The 10,459-nt window shown below is 41.3% G+C and overlaps 1 pseudogene; it reads right to left on the bottom strand.

The window, feature by feature from the left end:
* Positions 1-2,784: 2,784 nt before the first annotated feature.
* On the bottom strand, positions 2,785-3,603 carry LOC132486839 (small ribosomal subunit protein uS2-like; annotated as a pseudogene).
* Between the last annotated feature and the right edge of the window lie 6,856 nt (positions 3,604-10,459).

The raw sequence follows: 10,459 nt of genomic DNA, 5'->3' as shown, positions 1-10,459 counted from the left end.
ACCCCAGCAGCAATGAACACAGCTAGCTTCCATCTTGCTTTCTAATACCATTCCCCAATAAAAGGAATCCGTACTCTTTGGAGAAATGGCTGATTCTAGGACTGGGGAAGCAAATAGACAAGATGAGCCTGGAATATCTTATAGTACCAGAAAGTAATACAGTGCTCAAAAAATGAAAAAAGCCACAATGACAGGGTCAAAAAGGGACACAGAGGACAATTTAAACATCTCCAAAGTGGCTAAAGCTGGAACAATTTGAGCAACCAAATAAATAAGGCAGTATTGGATTGTAACCCAAAGTGTAAAATAAATATTCATGAGTCCATACTGATATAAATAAATGAGGAGACAAATCTCCCATGCAAAAGAATCCCAAATAATTTATGTAGATACTCAGCCCTCAAGAAAATGGAACACAGCTCCCTGCTCCTTATGTGTGGGCTATGTATGGTGACTTCCTTCTACAGAGTACAGTATGGAAAAAGGAGAAAAGAATAATCAACAGTAAGAAACCTGACAAATGCTACCTCAGCCAGATGATCAAGGTCAGCATCAGTAGGGATAAGTCATGTTGATGTATGTACCTTTGATATGAAGTGACAAAAATAACAATTGACTTCTGTGGTCTTCCTCCCAAAACACACAACCTCAGTTTAATCATGAGAAAACCATCAGGCAAATCTCAACTGAGGGACACTCTCTACAAAATGCTTGACCAGTATTCCTCAAAACTGTCAAGGTTATCAAAAACAAGGAAAGTCTGAGAAATTGTCACAGCCAAAGAAAGCTTAAGGAGACATAACGACTAAATGTAATGTGGGGTCCTGGATGGGATCCTGGAACAGAACAAGGACATAAAGGAAAATCTGAATAAGGTAAGGACTTCAGTTAATAATAATGTACCAATATTGGTTCATCAATTGAAACAAATGTACCATGTACATAAGTAACAAATGTACGATGTTAATAGCTGGGGAAACTAGATGTGGGGTATATGAGAACTTTCTGTACTATATTCACAACTGTGTTGTAAACCTTAAACTGTTCTAAAATTAAAACTTTACTAAAGATCAAAAAAGAAGATGGAAAGATGCTGAAGTAAGGTATGGGGGAGAGTGAGCCTGAACCAAATAAATTAGTTAACGGTCTGACAGTGGGTATCAGATTTTGGAGAAAGAGAAGTTGGATGGCTGTATCCAGGGTCAAAGAACTTTAATGGAAATGAAAGCTTTGGTGGAATTCTTAATTAATCATTTTTATAAAAATGGTGCATGATGGGCTTCATGAGCTCATTACATACTATTTGGAATGCACATTGAAATTTTTAAGTTAAAATATTCATTGGTGGGGAAAAAACCCCCAATAGAGGCGGTTAAACAACAGATTGGATTCTGCAAATAACTGAATTGGGAATTAAAGGACCCAATCCAAGAGTTCCCCAAGAAATCAGGAGTAAAAACAATGGTAAGAAATTTAAGGGAGAAACAAAGGCATGAAAAATAAGTTTAAGACATTTCAAAATATGTACAATAGGAGTTATAGGAGGGACAAAAATGAAGATTGGTGATCAAAAAACTAATAGAAAGATTTTAACTGGAAGAAAGATTATGATCTTAAGATCAAATAGGCTATTTGCTGGTCAGGAGTAAAAAGAATAGCCACAGCTAGACAAATTCTGGTGAAAGTTCTGAGTTCCAAGGATGAAGATCACGTGGATAGGAAGAAACAAAAAGGTTTCATCCAGAGGAAGAAACTAATAGAAACTTCATGAAGTAAGAAAAAAAAACTGAAATTACAGACTATTAAGAAATTAATAAGAACAAGCAAGCCACACCCCAAAATCTACACAAGGCTGCTGACTGTGTTCAAAAGACTGGCTTCTTATCTAGTAATAACTATGTGATCCTGGGCAAGTTACTTAACTTTATAAAGCTTCAATTCCTCACCTTTAAATAATAATATCAACTACTTCCATGGAGCAAATTATGTGCCAGACACGGTTCTAGGGGCTTTATGTGTATGAATTTATTTATCTCCCCTAACAGGCCTATAATGTAGATTATATGATTATCCCATTTTACAGGTGAAGAAATAGGAGCACAGAGAAGTCACATGCACAAGTTGCAAATGGCAGCAACTGTAGCTCGAGTCTGCACTCATAACCACTATGCTAAAGACTTCTTAATGAGGCCTTATGGGGTGTTATGAGGATTCAGTGAGATAATACATGTAATAGTGTACTCAATAACTGGAGCTACTATCTGTTTAAAAAATGAAGCAAACGTGACTTAAGGAGCTAGCAGAGGAACAATAAAATAATCTAAATCAGGTAAGAAGGAATTAATAAAGGCAATAATAATTTATAATTTAGCAAAAATGCTAAATTAGAATAAGAAAAATCATACACAGCATTGATAAATAAAAGCATAACTTGATTCTCTGAAAATAATCAACTATACACCTTTCCTACCAGTTTCACCAAAGAGAAAATGTGGGCAAAATGCACAATATCACTACTTTGTTAGCAAAACTCTGGGATCATCTTCTAGGAAAATGCGCAATAAAAAAAAAATCAAGAAGTGAAAAACCTAATAGAGCACTAAAAAGATTTAAAAAAACAGAAAATGCCAGAGTTAACTTCCGACAGTCATCAGAACCAGATTTTATGGACAAGTTCTTATGAGAACTTAATTCGTTCAGCAATGCTTTTTTTTTTTTAAAGAAACGGTTGTTTTTCGTCAACCTTATTTACATTTTCTGTTTAAGAGTCTGCAGAAGAACAGCTTAAAGTGACTTGGCGGATGTCCCTACCCACTGGCTGCAGTGCCATCCTGGGAGGCGGGCTGACTCATCTTCAGCGGGGAGTCCCCGAAGAGGGTAGAGGGCCTCTGTGCCTGCAGCCCAGCCTGCCACCTCCGGTTGAGGGGCCGTAAATTCGGGAGCTGGAGCAGTCCGTTCACCCTGAAGTTCCTCCGTGCTTTCAACCTTTTCGGCTGTAGCCGGCTCTCCCTTTGCCATCTCTTCACGGTCTCCGTAGACGTAGAGCAAGCGTGACTTTCCGCGGGTGCTCACGGGAGATGGCGCCGCGCAGGCGCAGAACTTCCCCGGCCGGCATCCAGCACATCGGATGCCCTGAGTGAGCGCCCTTGCCCATGTGTGAGGCGACAACGTCCACACGGCGCCGAGGAGAGTGTGCCTTTCCCAGAGACATGCGGGGCAGGCCCTGGGATCAGTAACCATCGGAAGTTGCAATTCCCAGAAGGCTGCCTGGATCTGGTTAGTGAAGTTTCCAGGAGTGAAGTGTCCAGCAATAGGAGTGGCGCCACTGACTGCAGCAAACTTTAGCACAGCCCACTGGCCAGTAGTCCTGGAGGATATGACACGACACCAGCAGGATTTTCAAAGGCAACAATGGCATGAACTGCCAGCAGAAGCTTCTCCTGGTTCTCTTCAGATTTATGATGTAGATACCATTACTTTTTCTTGTGTAAACGTACCGTTCCATTTGGAAGTCAAGGTTGGTGCCACCTAAGTGGGTTCCTGCTGCTAGGAATTTGAGGACATCCCCTCCTTCATTTGCAGGACCTCAAGGGCTCCAGACATTGTGAAAGTTTCCCTTTAAGTTACGACAGGAACCCAGAACAGTGCCACGGACCCCTGTCTAGGTAGAACAGAAAGGACAGCAAATAATCTAATTGCTGTGTCCCAGGCACTGTTGTCACTGGGTTTGTGGAAATGAACAAGAAAAATCCCCTGCTTTCCATGGAGGCGTGACGGAACACTGAAAATTCTCAGGCTAATTAAACTCTTATAAAGTATAGAGAAAGATGGAAAGCTTCCTAACACACTTTATGAGGATAGCATAATCCTGACCAAAACCTGAAAAAGAAAGCACAAATAAAGGAAAATTAAGAATGAACTTATGCGGAAGAGTAAGACGCGGAGATCACCTTCCTCCCCACGGATACACCAGAAATACAGCTACACGTGGAACAACTCCTACAGAACACCTACTGAACGCTGGCAGAAGACCCCAGACATCCCAAAAGGCAAGAAACTCCCCACATACCTGGGTAGGGCAAAGCGGAGAGATCCCCACACAGAGGATCGGTGCCGAGCGGCACTCACCAGCCCGAGAGGCTTGTCTGCTCGCCCGCCGGGGCGCGCAGCGCTGGAAGCTGAGGCTCGGGCTTCGGTCAGAGCGCAGGGAGAGGACTGGGGCTGGCGGCGAGAACTCAGCCTGAAGGGGGCTAATGTGCCACAGCTAGCCGGGAGGGAGTCCGGGAAAACTCTGGAGCTGCCGAAGAGGCAAGAGACTTTTTCTTCCCTCTTGGTTTCCTGGTGCGCGAGGAGAGGGGATTAAGAGCGCTGCTTAAAGGGGCTCCACAGACGGGCGCGAGTCGAGACTGAAAGCGCAGAGCCCAGTGACGGGCGTGGGACGCTGGGGCTGCTGCTGCCGCCTCCAAGAAGCCTGTGTGCGAGCGCAGGTCACTGCCCACACCGCCTTTCCGGGAGCCTGTGCAGCCCGCCACTGCCGGGGTCCCGGGATCCAGGTGCGGCTTCCCTGGGAGAACGCACGGCGCGCCTCGGGCTAGTGCAACGTCACGCCGACCTCTGCCGACGCAGGCTCGCCCCGCACTCTGTGCCCCTCCCTCCCGCCCGGCCTGAGTGAGCCAGAGTCCCCGAAGAGGCTGCTCCTTTAACCCTGTCCTGTCTGAGCGAAGAACAGATGCCCTCCGGCGACCTACACGCAGAGGCGGGGCCAGATCCAAAGCTGAGACCCAGGAGCTGTGAGAACAAAGAAGAGAAAGGGAAACCTCTCCCAGCAGCCTCAGAAGCAGCGGATTAAAGCTCCACAATCAACTTGATGTACCCTGCGTCTGTGGAATACATGAATAGACAACACATCATCCCAAATTGAGGAGCCCGGAGTCAGTGCTGTGCCTCTGAGGTGGGAGAGCCAACTTCAGGACACTGGTCCACAAGAGACCTCCCAGCTCCACATAATATCAAACGGCAAAAATCTTCCAGAGATCTCCATCTCAACACCAGCACCCAGCTTCACTCAACGACCAGCAAGCCACAGTGCTGGACACCCTATGCCAAACAACTAGCAAGACAGGAACACAATGCCACCCATTAGCAGAGAGGTGGCCTAAAATCATAAAAAGTCCGCAGACACCCCAAAACACACCACCAGACGTGGACCTGCCCACCAGATAGACAAGATCCAGCCTCATCCACCAGAACACAGGCACTAGTCCCCTCCACCAGGAAGCCTACACAACCCACTAAACCAACCTTAGCCACTAGGGACAGACACCAAAAACAACGGGAACTACGAACCAGCAGCCAGCAAAAAGGAGACCCCAAACACAGTAACATAAGCAAAATGAGAAGACAGAAAAACACACAGCAGGAGAAGGAGCAAGATAAAAACCCACCAGATCTAACAAATGAAGAGGTAATAGGCAGTCTACCTAAAAAAGAATTCAGAATGATGATGGTAAAGATGATCCAAGATTCTATTTCCCAGATCCAAAATCTTGGAAATAGAATAGACAAAATGCAAGAAACAGTTAACAAGGACCTAGAAGAACTAAAGATGAATCAAGCATCGATTAAAAACACAATACATGAAATAAAAAATACTCTAGATGGGATCAATAGCAGAATAACTGAGGCAGAAGAACGGATAAGTGAGGTGGAAGATAAAATAGTGGAAATAACTGCTGCAGAGCAAAATAAAGAAAAAAGAATGAAAAGAACAGAGGACAGTCTCAGAGACCTCTGGGACAACATTAAACGCACCAACATTCGAATTATAGGGGTTCCAGAAGAAGAAGAGAAAAAGAAAGGGACTGAGAAAATATTTGAAGAGATTATAGTTGAAAACTTCCCTAATATGGGAAAGGAAATAGTTAATCAAGTCCAGGAGGCACAGAGAGTCCCATACAGAATAAATCCAAGGAGAAATATGCCAAGACACATATTAATCAAACTGTCAAAAATTAAACACAAAGAAATCATATTAAAAGCAGCAAGGCAAAAACAACAAATAACACACAAGGGAATCCCCATCAGGATAACAGCTGATCTCTCAGCAGAAACTCTACAAGCCAGAAGGGAGTGGCAGGACATAATTAAAGTGATGAAGGAGAAAAACCTGCAACCAAGATTACTCTACCCAGCAAGGATCTCATTCAGATTTGATGGAGAAATTAAAACGTTTACAGACAAGCAAAAGCTGAGAGAGTTCAGCACCACCAAACCAGCTTTACAACAAATGCTAAAGGAACTTCTCTAGGCAAGAAACACAACAGAAGGAAAAGACCTACAATAACGAACCCAAAACAATTAAGAAAATGGGAATAGGAACATACATATCGATAATTACCTTAAATGTAAATGGACTAAATGCTCCCACCAAAAGACACAGACTGGCTGAATGGATACAAAAACAAGACCCATATATATGCTGTCTACAAGAGACCCACTTCGGACCTAGAGACACATACAGACTGAAAGTAAGGGGATGGAAAAAGATATTCCATGCAAATGGAAACCAAAAGAAAGCTGGAGTAGCAATTCTCATATCAGACAAAATAGACTTTAAAATAAAGACTACTAGAAGAGACAAAGAAGGACGCTACATAATGATCAAGGGATCGATCCAAGAAGAAGATATAACAATTGTAAATATTTATGCACCCAACATAGGAGCACCTCAATACATAAGGCAAATACTAACAGCCATAAAAGGAGAAATCGACAGTAACACACTCATAGTAGGGGACTTTAACACCCCACTTTCACCAATGGACAGATCATCCAAAATGAAAATAAAAAAGGAAACACAAGCTTTAAATGATACATTAAACAAGATGGACTTAATTGATATTTATAGGACATTCCATCCAAAAACAACAGAATACACATTTTTCTCAAGTGCTCATGGAACATTCTCCAGGATAGATCATATCTTGGGTCACAAATCAAGCCTTGGTAAATTTAAGAAAATTGAAATTGTATCAAGTATCTTTTCCGACCACAATGCTATGAGACTAGACATCAATTACAGGAAAAGAGCTGTAAAAAATACAAACACATGGAGGCTAAACAATACACTACTTAATAACGAAGTGATCACTGAAGAAATCAAAGAGGAAATTAAAAAATACCTAGAAACAAATGACAATGGAGACACGACGACCCAAAACCTATGGGATGCAGCAAAAGCAGTTCTAAGAGGGAAGTTTATAGCAATACAATCCCACCTTAAGAAACAGGAAACATCTCGAATAAACAACCTAACCTTGCACCTAAAGCAATTAGAGAAAGAAGAACAAAAACATCCCAAAGTTAGCAGAAGGAAAGAAATCATAAAGATTAGATCAGAAATAAATGAAAAAGAAATGAAGGAAACGATAGCAAAGATCAATAAAACTAAAAGCTGGTTCTTTGAGAAGATAAACAAAATTGATAAACCATTAGCCAGACTCATCAAGAAAAAAAGGGAGAAGACTCAAATCAATAGAATTAGAAATGAAAAAGGAGAAGTAACAACTGACACTGCAGAAATACAAAAGATCATGAGAGATTACTATAAGCAACTCTATGCCGATAAAATGGACAACCTGGAAGAAATGGACAAATTCTTAGAAATGCACAACCTGCCAAGACTGAATCAGGAAGAAATAGAAAATATGAACAGACCAATCACAAGCACTGAAATTGAAACTGTGATAAAAAATCTTCCAACAAACAAAAGCCCAGGACCAGATGGCTTCACAGGCGAATTCTATCAAGCATTTAGAGAAGAGCTAACACCTATCCTTCTGAAACTCTTCCAAAATATAGCAGAGGGAGGAACACTCCCAAACTCATTCTACTAGGCCACCATCATCTTGATACCAAAACCAGACAAGGATGTCACAAAGAAAGAAAACTACAGGCCAATATCACTGATGAACATAGATGCAAAAATCCTCAACAAAATACTAGCAAACAGAATCCAACAGCACATTAAAAGGATCATACACCATGATCAAGTGGGGTTTATTCCAGGAATGCAAGGATTCTTCAATATACGCAAATCAATCAACGTGATACACCATATTAACAAATTGAAGGAGAAAAACCATATGATCATCTCAATAGATGCAGAGAAAGCTTTCGACAAAATTCAACACCCATTTATGATAAAAACCCTGCAGAAAGTAGGCATAGAGGGAACTTTCCTCAACATAATAAAGGCCATATATGATAAACCCACAGCCAGCATTGTCCTCAATGGTGAAAAACTGAAACCATTTCCACTAAGATCAGGAACAAGACAAGGTTGCCCACTCTCACCACTCTTATTCAACCTAGTTTTGGAAGTTTTAGCCACAGCAATCAGAGAAGAAAAGGAAATAAAAGGAATCCAAATTGGAAAAGAAGAAGTAAAGCTGTCACTGTTTGCAGATGACATGATACTATACATAGAGAATCCTAAAGATGCTACCAGAAAACTACTAGAGTTAATCAATGAATTTGGTAAAGTTGCAGGATACAAAATTAATGCACAGAAATCTCTGGCATTCCTATATACTAATGATGAAAAATCTGAAAGTGAAATCAAGGAAACACTCCCATTTACCATTGCAACCAAAAGAATAAAATATCTAGGAATAAACCTACCTAAGGAGACAAAAGACCTGTATGCAGAAAATTATAAGACACTGATGAAAGAAATTAAAGATGATACAAATAGATGGAGAGATGTACCATGTTCTTGGATTGGAAGAATCAACATTGTGAAAATGACTCTACTACCCAAAGCAATCTACAGATTCAATGCAATCCCTATCAAACTACCACTGGCATTTTTCACAGAACTAGAACAAAAAATTTCACAATTTGTATGGAAACACAAAAGACCCCGAATAGCCAAAGCAATCTTGAGAACGAAAAATGGAGCTGGAGGAATCAGGCTCCCTGACTTCAGACTATACTACAAAGCTACAGTAATCAAGACAGTATGGTACTGGCACAAAAACAGAAAGATAGATCAATGGAACAGGATAGAAAGCCCAGAGTTAAACCCACGGACATATGGTCACCTTATCTTTGATAAAGGAGCCAGGAATGTACAGTGGAGAAAGGACAGTCTCTTCAATAAGTGGTGCTGGGAAAACTGGATAGGGACATGTAAAAGTATGAGATTCGATCACTCCCTAACACCATACAGAAAAATAAGCTCAAAATGGATTAAAGACCTAAATGTAAGGCCAGACACTATCAAACTCTTAGAGGAAAACATAGGCAGAACACTCTATGACATAAATCACAGCAAGGTCCTTTTGTACCCACCTCCTAGAGAAATGGAAATAAAGACAAAAATAAACACATGGGACCTAATGAAACTTAAAAGCTTTTGCACAGCAAAGGAAACCATAAACAAGACCAAAAGACAACCCTCAGAATGGGAGAAAATATTTGCAAATGAAGCAACTGACAAAGGATTAATCTCCAAAATTTATAAGCAGCTCATGCAGCTCAATAACAAAAAAACAAACAACCCAATCCAATAATGGGCAGAAGACCTAAATAGACATTTCTCCACAGAAGATATACAGACTGCCATCAAACACATGAAAGAATGCTCAACATCTTTACTCACTAGAGAAATGCAAATCAAAACTACAATGAGATATCATCCCACACCAGTCAGAATGGCCATCATCAAAAAATCTAGAAACAATAAATGCTGGAGAGGGTGTGGAAAAAAGGGAACACTCTTGCACTGCTGGTGGGAATGTGAATTGGTACAGCCGCTATGGAGAACGGTATGGAGGTTCCTTAAAAAACTACAAATAGAACTACCATATGACCCAGCAATCCCACTACTGGGCATATACCCTGAGAAAACCATAATTCAAAAAGAGACATGTACCAAAATGTTCATAGCAGCCCTATTTACAATAGCCCGGAGATGGAAACAACCTAAGTGTCCATCATCAGATGAATGGATAAAGAAGATGTGGCACATATATACAATGGAATATTACTCGGCCATAAAAAGAAATGAAATTGAGGTATTTGTAATGAGGTGGATAGACCTAGAGTCTGTCATACAGAGTGAAGTAAGTCAGAAAGAGAAAGACAAATACTGTATGCTAACACATATATATGGAATTTAAGAAAAAAAATGTCATGAAGAACATAGGGGTAAGACAGGAATAAAGACACAGACCTACTAGAGAATGGACTTGAGGATATGGGGAGGGGGAAGGGTAAGCTGTGACAAAGTGAAAGAGCGGCATGGACATATATACACTACCAAACGTAAGGTAGATAGCTAGTGGGAAGCAGCCGCATAGCACAGAGAGATCAGCTCGGTGCTTTGTGACCGCCTGGAGGGGTGGGATAGGGAGGGTGGGAGGGAGACGCAAAAGGGAGGGGATATGGAAACATA

The sequence above is a fragment of the Mesoplodon densirostris genome, chromosome 3 (genome assembly GCF_025265405.1).
Source record: "Mesoplodon densirostris isolate mMesDen1 chromosome 3, mMesDen1 primary haplotype, whole genome shotgun sequence".
Classification (NCBI taxonomy): domain Eukaryota; kingdom Metazoa; phylum Chordata; class Mammalia; order Artiodactyla; family Ziphiidae; genus Mesoplodon; species Mesoplodon densirostris.
Note: the sequence above shows the minus strand (reverse complement) of the source record. Positions and strands in the feature narration are given on the sequence as shown.